The sequence below is a fragment of the Furipterus horrens genome, unplaced genomic scaffold (assembly GCF_987537825.1).
Source record: "Furipterus horrens unplaced genomic scaffold, mFurHor1.1.pri manual_scaffold_4, whole genome shotgun sequence".
NCBI lineage: Eukaryota > Metazoa > Chordata > Mammalia > Chiroptera > Furipteridae > Furipterus > Furipterus horrens.
The window spans coordinates 55,877,125-55,889,742 of NW_028327174.1; positions in this window are offsets into that span (position 1 = coordinate 55,877,125).

A 12,618-nucleotide genomic window follows, 5' to 3' on the forward strand; every position below is an offset into this window, starting at 1 on the left:
GCATCACAGAATTAACATTCTGTTAAACATTTTATTGGAGGTTTTATTGTCCAATAAGATAAGAAAAAGAAACAAATGGTATAAGGGTTACAAGAAACAAAATTGTCATTATTTACAAATGATATTTATGAGGAAAATCAAAGTGAATCTATAGGTAAGTTGTTGGGACTAATAAGAGAGTTAACAAGGTTGCTAGATAAAAGATCAGTATCCATATTTCAATAGTGTTCTTATGCTGAGGTTATAATTATGCCTATTTTTTAAAGCTACATTTGTGATAACATTAAAATATGAGAAGTACATATGAACAAACCTAATACAGGATGCATAAAAATTTTATGATGAAATTATGTATATTTTATTTATACCATATACTGCAAATTCTAAGATAGTTTCCATGATCCCTGTCTGCTAGTATTCATGCCCTTGTGTAATCGTCTCCTCTTGAGTATGAAATGGACTTGTGATTTGCTTCTGACAAATAGAATATGGCAAAGGTGACTCTTCCTTGTTGGTTCCATGTTGTGAGCTGCCCTAAGGAAAGGGCCACATGACAAGAACTGAAGGCACCCCCCAGCCAATAACCGGGAAGAAACTGAGGCGCTCAATCCGACAGCCAGCAAAGAAGTAAATGCTGCCAAAACTCATGTCACCGAAGTGGTGCCTTCCTACCTGGAGCCAGAGTTGAGAACTCAGCACTGGCCAACACTTTACAGCCTAGCCATGCCATGCCTGTATATTGGCCCATAGAAACTGTGAGCTAATAAACAAGTGTTGCTTTACACCACTAAATTTTCAGTAATATTGTTAGGCAGCAATAGGTAACTTATATAGAATGTTAAGTAGAGGGAAAAACTCACTATCAAAAAGATGGAGGCTTTCCTTAAAGTAATTTATAAATTTAACACAATTCTATTCAAAATCTCAATAGCATTTTGCACAGAATTTGCATCAATCCTAAAATTTTTGTGGAAGATAAAACAGCTGAGAGAAGCCAAGATAATTTTGAAAAAGATTGGCAAAGGGACTGGACTTCCCTAAAGGGTATCATCAAAACTTTATAAAGCTATATGGTAAAGATATGCCAAACTGTTTTGCAAGGTGGATATACCATTCTAAATTCCCACCAGCGATGTATAAGGCTTCTAGTTTCTCTGTATCCTCATCAGCACTTATTATTGTGATTTTTAAAAGAAATTTTAAAGATTTTATTTATTTATTTTTAGAGAGAGGGGAAGGGAGGGAGAAAGAGAGAAAGAGAAACCTATTATTGTGATTCTTAATATAGCCATTCTAATGGGTGTATATTAGAATCTTATTGTTGTTTTTTAAAAAGATGTTATTTATTTTTAGAGAGAGGGGAAGGGAGAGCGAAAAAGAGGGAGAGAAACATAGATGTGGGAGACAAACATCCACTGAGGTCACCTCTTTCCCCCTCCACCGTGACCCACCAGGACCAAACCCACAACCCAGGCACATGCTCTGAGTGGGAATCAAACCTGTTACCAATTGAGCCATTCTGGTCAGGGCTTATTGTGGTTTTAATTTGCTTTTCTCTAATGCCTAATGATCCTGAGCATTTGTACATCTTTGGTGAAATGTCTATTCATGTCTTTTGCCCAATTTTAAATTGGGTTATTGTCTTACAATATTGTCTTATGACTTCTTTATATGTTCTTGATACAAGTCTTTTATCAGATATGTGATTTGCAACATTCCAGCCATTGGCTTGTTTTTTATTTTCTTAATGGTATCTATTGAAAGTCAAAAGTTTTAAATTTTAATAAAATCCAATATCATATTTTTCTTTTATGGCTTATGCTTTTGATGTAAAGTCTAAGGACTCTGCTAGCCTATCATGAAGATTTTCTCCTATTTTTCTTCTAGAAGACTATAGCTTAAGCTTTTACATTTAATTTTGTGATCCATTTTGAATTAGTTTCTGTATTTGGTATGAGGAAAAGGTCTAAGTTTTGTATTTGTATTTGTTTTGTATGTGGATATCCAATTATCTTAGCACTATTTGTGGATAAATTATTTCTTCATTGAACTGTGTTGGCACCTTTGTTGAAAAGTAACCATAAATATAAGGGTTTCTCTTCTCTCAGTTCTGTTCTATTGATCTACATTCCTGTCTTTACACCAATACTACATTCTGTTGTTTACTTTAGCTTTATAGCAAGTTTTGAAACCAATTCCTGTAAATCTTTCAACTTTGTTCTTTTTTAAATTTGTTTTTGTTTTCCTAGGTCCTTTGCACTTTTTTTCTTTTTTTAGAAAGTTAGATTTGTAAGTTATTTTTTTAAGTGATTGATTTTGAGAGAGAGAAGTAATCATTGATTTGTTGCTCCACTTATTTATGCTTTCATTGGTTGATTCTTGTATGTGCCCTGATCAGATGTGCAACCTTGGTATATCCAGACAACACTAACCAATTGAACTACCCAACCAGGGAGGTCCGTTGCATTTCCATCAACTTGTTGAGTTCTACAAAGAAGTCTGCTAAGATTTTGGTAGAAATTACACTGAAACTATATATCGGTGAACAAAATAAACTAAGAAGCAAAATAGAGACAGACTCACAAAAAGCAGGCTGACAGTATTGAGGAGGGGGTTGGGGGAGCTGGGTGCAGGGTAGAGGGATTGAGCAAAAAGAGAAGAAAAGAAAAAGATAAAACTCATGGATAAGGACAACACTGTGGTGATTGCCAGGGAGAGGAGGGTTGAGGGGAAGTGGAGAAGGAAATAGGGGGGATAAATGGCAATGGATGGAGACTTGACTTGCCGGGTGAATACACAATGATAGAGAGAGATCTGATCAAGATCACTGGGGAAAAGTAGAAGGGGCCATAGGAGGAGTTTGCTAAGGCAATGGAAAGCAGTCTAGGACGGGAGTGTCTGAGAAGCTGAATGCCTCCAGAGCCAATGGAAATAAAAAGAGGGCTGGCGCTTTGGCTCAGGAGTTTTTTGCTGGCTCCTGAGCTGGCTCCCTCTCTCAGGCTCTGGCTCTGGCTCTGAGATTCTTCCTTAAGGATGCCTGGATGATTGTACTGCAGCTGCCTGCATTTTTCAATGGACGGTATTTTGTATGGGAAGGAACTCTGGGCACAGCCTAGGATCAGGCTGATCGGGCAGATGGTGGCAGGTTTATTCTTTGGATGTTCTAGAGGAAACAGGCTCTGAGCAAGAAGCCCGTTATTCTTCCAAAATTGTGTAACTTTTGTGCATTATGTTGTTTTAGTTTGTAAACTAGCCCTATAGAAACTAACAGGGTGAAAGATAGGAGAACCCGGGTGTTAGAGTTTAGCCTTAATTGACAGGCTTAAGTGATTAAAGCTGTGACTTGTTAGGTTTAAGTGACTGCTTTTGAATAAAGACTCCTTTCCTTTATCACCAAACCTTTGCCCTGGAATTTTGCCTAGAGGGTTGCAGTGGGCAGCGGGACCTCAAATTGCTATTGGTAACAATAATACAGTATACAGATGATTTGTTGTGGAATGGTGCACCTTAAACCTGTATAATTTTGTTAACCAGTGTCACCCCTACAAATTCAATAAAAAGGGGAAAAAAAGAAACTATATGAATTTGGGGAAAATTATCATCTTAACAATTACTTCTTTAATTCCTCTCAGCATTGTTTTATAATTTTCAGTGTATGTCTTACAGTTGTTTTGTTAAATTTATTCCTAAATATTTAATTCCTTTTGAGACTATTATGAATGGAATTGTTTTCTTAATTTCATTTTAGTCTCTTTATTGTTAATGTATAGAAATACAATTGATTTTTGTATGTTGATCTTGTATCCTATGTCCTCACTGGACTAGTTTTATTAATTCTAGTAGTTTTATTGTGGGTTCCATAGGATTTTCTACATAGACAATAATGTTGCTTGTGAATAAAGACAATTTTACCTCTTCCTTTCTGATCTGGATGCTTTTAAACTATTTGGTTCTATTATTGTTGTTGTTTACTTGTTTGCTTTTTCTTAGGGTATTGTCTAGAACTTCCAGCATAGTTGAATAGTGAGAGAGACACCCTTGCCTTGTTCCTGACTTTAGGGGGAATGCAACATTAAGTATGATGTTAGATGTAAGGCTTCTTTAATTTGCTCTTTATCAAACTGAGAAAATTTTCTATTAGTTGAGAGATTTTTTTTATCATGAGTGGATATCAGATATTGTCAAACGCTTGTTCTGTATTTACTGAGATGATATGGATTTTGTCCTTTATTCTATTACTATGCCATATTACATTACTTGATTTTTGGATGTTTTAACCAGCCTGTATTTCTGGAATAAATTGTAATTGATCATAGTATATAATCCTTTTTCATATATTACTGAATTCAGTTTGCTAATATTTTGTTTTTACATCCATATTCATAAGCGATATTTGTATACAGTACAGACAGCTTTTAACCTAAAGGTTTTAATAACTTCTGATAATCATTGCCTAGATCAACTGTTTCACTAGGGGTTGCAAGGTGGTGCTATTCTGTCATTCTTTATTTCTTTATTATTTTGAACTCTTTTATAAAGGACTTCGCTTCATCAACTATTTGGTTATTCAGAGATACAGTTCATATAGAAAAGGTAGGCTGTGGTTTGATTTGTTTCTCTTTACTTGATAATTTTAAGAATAAGTTGGTTCCATAATCTCTCTAAAGGTGATCAGACTTTTAAAAATTTATTATCAGTCAATTTATAAACTTTAATAACTTCGATGTGTTTACATTCTTTGCAATTGTTATTCTTTTTGATATTCAAATTGTCCCATCTTTGGCAGTGGGAATCCCCTCAAATTGACTCCTGCATCCTTTTGGCACCACCCCAGTAGTTTTGTGGGGGGGGGGGTTGATGGTTAACAGGTTCTTTTATTAACAATAAAAATAACTTTGTGTTTGTTACAATAGGAAAATAAATGTTTTAATGAATAATTTAATGAAAACTATCTAGAAACTTAGATTTTATTTATTTATTTGCAGAGAGAGGGGATGGGAGGGAGAAAGAGAAGGAGAGAAACATCAATGTGTAGCTGCCTCTCACACACCCCCCAACTGGGGACCTGGCCAGCAACCCAGGCATGTGCCCTGACTGGGAATTGAACATACGACCCTTTGGTCTGCAGGCTGGTGCTCAGTCCACTGAACCACAACAGCGAGGGCAGAATTTTTAATATTTATTAGGTTTATATCTTAGAAGAGCTTGCTAGAATCATTAGGATATAACTGAAAATGAGAAATAGTAATGTATAAATACAACATTTACTTAATAGCTTTCCAAAACAGTAGTTCCCTTGAAATTAAAATGGAAAATAAAATTTAATATATTTATACCTATGTTTAGATATGGCTCACAACACACATCAATCTTAATTTTATGATTTTGATATTACATTTAAAAAAATTTTTAATTTTTAAAAGATTTTGTTTATTTATTCTTAGAGAGAGGGGAAGGGAGGGAGAAAGAGAAGGAGGGAAAGATCAATGTGTGGTTGCCTCTCGCACACCCCTAACCAGGGACCTGACCCACAACCCAGGCATGTGCCCTGACCAGGAATAAACCTGAGACCTTTTGGTTCACAGGCCGGCGCTCAATCCACTGAGCCACACCAGCCAGGGCTTGATATTACTTTTTAAGGTACTCATTAAAAACTCAAATCTCATTTTAAGATTATTAATTTGAAGTGTGCAGTAAAACAACCTAGTAGGTTTCGTGTTTTTATTTTAAAGATTTTATATACTCATCTTCAGAGAGAGAGAGAGGGAGGGAGGGAGAGAAACATCGAAAGGCTGCCTCTCACACATGACCAACAGGGCCTGAACCTGAAACCCTGACCAGGAATCATACTGGTCACTCTCTGCTCTGTGGGACAATGCCCAAGCAACTGAGCCACACCAGTCAGGGCCAGCCTGGAAGTTTTTGATAGCTTCCTTACTTACTGGTATGAATATGTCTTGTATATATTGTCTTTTCTTATTTTTACCATTGTATCTTTGGGATACAGTTCTATAAGCAGAACTGTTAGATGAAAGGGTAAAAACATATATAATTTTGCTAGATAGAATGAAAAGAAGTTATGCTATTTTGCACTTCCACAAACAATATGTAATAGTGGCATTTTAACAGTTTCTCCAACAGTTTGCTGTCAGTCTTTTGGATTTTTTGCCAGTCTGGTAAGTGAGAAATGGTGTGTCTCTGTGTAGTTTTAATTTAGCATACCTTATGTTCAACAACACATTTTAATGTTATGATAGTCTACATTAACATATGAAGAAGGAAATTTGTCACTAGCCACATAAAATTAGTGTATTTTTCACACCATAAAACACCTGACCATAAGACGCACCTAGGTTTAGAGGAGGAAAACAAGAAAAAAAAAATCTGAACCAAATGATGTACTAAAATATTTAATGAAATGTAACAGAATAATATTTCAACCATGTAAAGTGAACAGCAGTCAACAGTGGTATTAAGAACCATCATCACTGTCATTAACAAATGAGGAGAGACTTTAAGATTCAAGTACTCTTCTAGTTTTCTGGGAACCCCAGGTCAGATAATACACATCACAGTCTGTGATGCAATATTTGTTCCATAAGACACACAGACATTTCCCCCCACTTTTTGGGGGGGAAAATGCATTTTATGGAGCAAAAAATACTGTAGATGAGTTGGTTCTGACACTCAAGCTGCAGGTTATTTACTTAGATTTGTAGTAAGGAATAAGAGAAAACATCCTATACTTGTAAAATGCTTTGTAATTAACAAAGTACTTTTAACAGTCATTATCTCATTTGACTCATGTGTAGAGGTTCAGTGCTGTCCTCCCCAAAATGTGCCACTTTGGCACACAAATTATTTTGAGCTGAAAGCAATCGAACCCCTGAAAGCCCACAAAAAACTTTTAGTTCCCCCTTAAAGATTTAAAGTTAGGGTCTTGCCCATAATGAAAGTTATCACCAGAAATGACTTTTTATGACCTAACAATCTATAGGTCAGGGCACACTACTAATTATTGAACCTCTGCTTTTCTTATTGTCTTTCAATGACCTTCCTCTCTTCTGAAGCTCTAAGGTGATCCTTAGCTCAGAATGTCAAATGTACCTAATTTTCCCTTTTTGTCTTTTAACCTCTCATGTCTGTGATGTTTCTGACTCTCATGTATATGGGGTTCCCATTCATATGGATATATTAAATTTATTTTTTCTTATTAATCTGTTTGATGTTGATTTATTTATTAGAGCAGTCAAAAACAAAACAAAACAAAACAAAAAACCTAGGAGGGTACAGGAAAGTTTTTTCCTCCCCAACACATGAAAATCCCTGAGAGATAGGGCAGATACTGTGTTCATTTTGTAGAAGAGGAAACTGATATTTTAAAAGATTGAGATTTTTCAGTTTAACACAGCAAATGGTAGAGCTAGGTTTAAATTTCACACTTCTGATCATAGTACAAATGCTATGCTCTGTTTTCCCGTTATTTGCTAAAGGATGCATGACCATTATTACCCAGGAGATGGCAGTGTTCCTTTAATATTCATTGAGAATTCAATTTCCCAGTGGAGATACTTTAAAAGGAAGTGAAAATTGTATTCTCTCTGCTAACGTTCTTAGCATAAATTATGTTTACATGTTAAAGATAAAAAAGATTAGTAAAGTTGGGGTTTGCTTCCTAGGAGTTCACAGTCTGGGTGCAAGAAGTGGGGCAGTCAAATGAAGTTAAAGCATATAAAAACTTTGTACAAAATGCTGGACTACAAATTTATAATGGACCTTTTGAGGTGGTGTCTTTTTAATATGCTAATAGAAGTATAGCTTTAACACACAGATGAAAGACACAAGTAAATTCAAGCTTTCTGACTTCCTAACGACACAAAAATAAACAATAAAATGAAACTAGTATTGTAAACACAGAGAAAAACGCTCATAGGTATCCTACTGTACCCCTCTATCACTGAAAACACTATTTGCAGTTTTTAATGAGCAATAACTTTTCAGATGAGAATTTAGTGTTCAAGGTATACCATTAATTTATTCATTGAATGGACATCTTAAATTTTAAATTACTCGGGTCCTGTTAAATGCTAGGGTTATAATGTACATAAAATTGCTTCTGGTAAAACCTGCTAGTGACTAGTGGTCTTACAAATAATGTATATTGATATTTTAGAAACTTTCTTATTCAAATCTTATGTTTTATTTGAGAGCTTCAGAATATGGTACAAATTATCCCCAGAAGGAAAACAGAATTCAAATAAATTAAAATACCTTTCATATATAGAAAACCAAACCTTGGGTAGAATCTTGAGCACTTAGTTAGCAGCACTTCCCAACGACTATAGTTTTCTACAAATCTTGTTGTTTGCATTATAAGTTTATCCCTAGAAATATCATCCACTGTGCAACTGAAGGATAGGCCAAAATATTAGGTATCAGCACTACTCGAGATAAAGAACTGGTTTGAGGAAAATAGTTGAACTTTCACCTCTGGAATTCTAGGATGATTGTATTACTTTGGAACCAAAAATATGTTTATCAGACTTTTTAATTTTATAGGCAAATCAGAGTGATATGGAAAAGGAATGGAAAGGATGCTGAATTGAGGGACAAGTCTGGATTCTGGTATCAGTTATGCCATTATTTGACTTTCATGACCTTGTGCAAGTAAGTTTACTTCTCTGCTTGCTTTTTTTTAATAAAGGAAACATACATTTTGAGAATATAATATAACTATAATCAATGCTATCCATTCTGGATATCCATAGTCTAGTCCTTTCTTTCTACATTATGCTAATTTACTGGGCCAGTGTTTTATATATACATACACATATATATATATGTATGTATATATATATATGTATACATATATATATATTTAAATACACACGTTTTTTTTAAAGTTTAATCTTTATTGTATTTTTTTTTGCATTACCATTTAGTCTCCTTATACCCTCTTCCCCCTGCAACCACCACACTGTTGTCCATGTCCATGAGTCCTTTTTCCTTTTTTCTCAATCCTCCACCCCCGAACAACCCCCATTAGCTGTCATCTGCTCTCCATCTATAAGCCTGTCTCTGTTTTGCTTGTTAGTTGAATTTGTTCATTAGATTCCACGTATGAGTGAAATCATATGGTATTTGTCTTTCTTTGACTGGCTTATTTCACTTAGCATATAATGTTCTCCAGGTCCATTCATACTGTGGCAAAGGGTAAAATTTTCTTCTGTATTACAGCTGAGTAAAATTCTATTGCATAAATGTCCTGTAGTTGTTTTATCCACTCATCTTCTGATGATCACTTGGGCTGCTTCCATATCTTGGTGATTGTAGATAATGCTACAATGAACATAGGGATGCTTATGTTCTTTTGAATTAGCATTTTGGTTTCCTTTGGATATATTCCCACAAGTGGGATCGCTGGGCCAAAAGGCAGATCCATTTTTTATTTTTTTGAGGTGTCTCCACACTGTTTTTTATAGTGGCTGCACCAGTCTGCATTCCCCCCAACAGTACAAAAGGGTTCCCCTTTCTCCAGATCCTCGTCAGTGCTTGTTGTTTGTTGATTTATTGATGAGAGACATTCTGACAGGTGTGAGATGATTTCATTGTGGTTTTAATTTGCATTTTTCTGATAAGTGATGTTGAGCACCTTTTTATATGTCTATCGGCCATACACACACAGTTCTTATTCACAGTGATTATAAAAAAAAAAATAAAGTACTTCTGGGCAAGATGGAGGTCTAGATAGACATGCGCATCTCCCTCCACAACTAATAAGAAATACGACTATCTCAAAACTAGAGACAACCAGAAGTTCCAGAAAATCAAGCTGCATGGAAGTCCAATAAACAAAGATATAAAGAAGAAATACTCATCCAGACAGGTAGGAGGGGCGGAGCTGGGGCAGAGAGGAAGCAGTGTGGTGGCAGCAGCTGCAGCAGTCGCAGCAGCTGCAGCAGTCGCAACAGCAGGCCCTGGAGAAAGTGCAGTCACATGTTTTAAAGAGTAGTGAGGGACACCTGGGGAGCACTCCCAGCACCAGACCAGACTGCACAGCTCAAGGTTCCAGAGCCAAGGAAAATCAAGCCTCATTGCTTCTGACTGTGCAAACCAGTGGGGATTGGAGAGGAGGAAGAAACTATAGGTCTCTCAGAAGAGTCCACTTGTTTAAAAAGTTCTCACAGTCCTAGAACGTCTGAAGATCCACCCACTCTGGGAACAACAGCCAAAGCAACAGCTAGAGAGGCATCAGTCCTATATGGAAGTGGGAGAAGTGCCTGGAAAAGGGGTGAGTGCTGAGCAAGCGGCATTGTTCCCTCTCAGACCTCTCCCCCACATACAGTGCCACAACGTGGTGAAATGGATCACCTGTTCTGACAAATACCTAAGGTTCCGCCTCTCACAATGTAACGGGTGCGACAGCTCTACCTAAGACACAGAGGCAACCAAACACAGGCGCCTGTCAAGATAAAATGACAGGGAAATATGGCCCAAAAGAGGGAATGGATCAAGGTTCCAGTGGGAGACCTAAATGATGAGGAGATGGCCAACCTAACAGATGAAGAGTTCAAAACACTGGTGATAAAGATGCTCACAGACTTGACATATATGCTTAAGTATGGCAAACACAGAAAGGAAGAAGTGAGCGCTATTCTAAATAAAGTGAAGAAAAATTCACGCAAAATCAATGGTGAAGGGAAGGAAACTGGGGTTCAAATCAATGATTTGGAACATAAGGAAGAAAAAAAACAGTCAACCAGTACAGAATGAGGAAACAAGAATTGAGAAAAATGAGGAGAGGCTTAGGAACCTCTGGGACAAATTTAAATGTGCCAACATCCAAATCATAGGGGTGCCAACAGGAGAAGAAGAAGAGCAAGAAATTGAAAATTTATGTGAAAAAATAATGAAGGAAAACTTCCCTATTTGGGGAAGTAAGTGGACATATGGGCCCAAGAAGCACATAGAGTCCCAAACAACCTAGACCCAAGGAGAACCACACCAAGACATATCATAATCAAAATGCCAAAGGTTAAGGATAAAGAGAGAATCTTAAAAGCAGTAAGTGAAAAGAAGGAAATTACCTACAAAGGTGTATCTATAAGACTGTCATCTGATTTCTCAAAAGAAACTTTGCAGGCAAGAAGAGACTGGCAGGAAATATTCAAAGTGATAAGACTTCAGGCCAAGGTGGAGGCCTAGACTGACACGCTCCGTCTCCCTCCACAACTAAGAAGGAATACAACAACGCAAAACCAGAAATAACTAGAAGTTCCAGAAAATAAAGCTACATGGAAATCCAATGTATGAAGTTATAAACAAGTGGTGCTCATCCAGATGGGTAGGAAGTGTGAAGCTGGGGCGGAGAGGTCAAGCTGTGCTGGCGGTGGCAGCTGCAGCGATGGGCAGCAGACTGCAGTAAGCACAGACACCAATATTTAAGGGGAGGCGAGAAGCGCCTGGGGAGCACCCCTGGCCGCAGACCAAATCCATCAGCTCGCAATTCCAACAGTGGGGAAGGCAGACCCCCATTGCCTCGGACTGTGAGGGCTGGAGGACGTGGGCACAGAGAAGGAGGCGCCCAGTCTCTCAACGGAGAGTGAACGGCAGGAATCCATCTTGGACATCCGCCCCCACGCAAAGCGCCACAGTATGGTGAGAAGGGTCGCCTGGTAGTGATGAATGCATAAGGCTCTGCCCTCTATAGAGTAGGAGGTGTGACAACCCACCCAGGAAGCAAAAAACTGTCAGGATGGCAAGAATCATGATAGAGATCCCAATCACACAGCTGACCAGACAGCAAATATATGATCTATTGTACCAGTAAGTAGATAATCTTTCTGAGGCTCAGTTCAGAGCCATAGTTATAAGAAAGCTTACAGACCTAATAGCAGATCCTAAACAAGACGGGGAAGGAATGAAGACTAGTCCTGCTGAAATGAACGAAAACACATACAAAACAAGTGGTGAGGGAAAGAAAACCAGGGATCAAATCAACAAATCGGAACATAGGGAAGGAACAGACAGTTAACCAGTGCAGAAAGAGGAAATGAAAAGTGAGGAAAATTAGGAGAGGCTCAGAAACCTATGGGACAGCTATTAGCAGACCAACTTCCGAATCATAGGGTTGCCAGAGGTGAAGAGAAAGAACTAGAAATAGAAAAATTATGTGAAAAAATAATGAAGCAGAACATCCCTAACTTGGGGAAGAAAATGGAATTACAGGTCCAGGAAGCACAGAGAGTTCCAAAAAAACTGGACCCAGGGAAGGACCGCACAAAGACACATTTTAATCAAAATGTCAAAAATTAAGGATAAAGAGAGAATCTTAAAAGCAGCAAGAGGGAAGAGAATTATGTACAAAGGGCTCCCAAGAAGACTATCAGCTGATTTCTCAAAGGAGACTCTGCAGGCAAGAAATATTCAAAGTAATGAAAAGAAAAAACCTACAGCCATGATTACTCTATCCAGCGAAGCTGTCATTCAGAATAGAAGGGCAGAGAAAGTGCTTCGAGGACAAAGTAAAACTGAAGGAGTTCATTAGATCCAAACCACTGTTATACAAGATGTTAAAGGGACTTGTTTAGGAGAAGGAGGATCAAAACTATGAACATT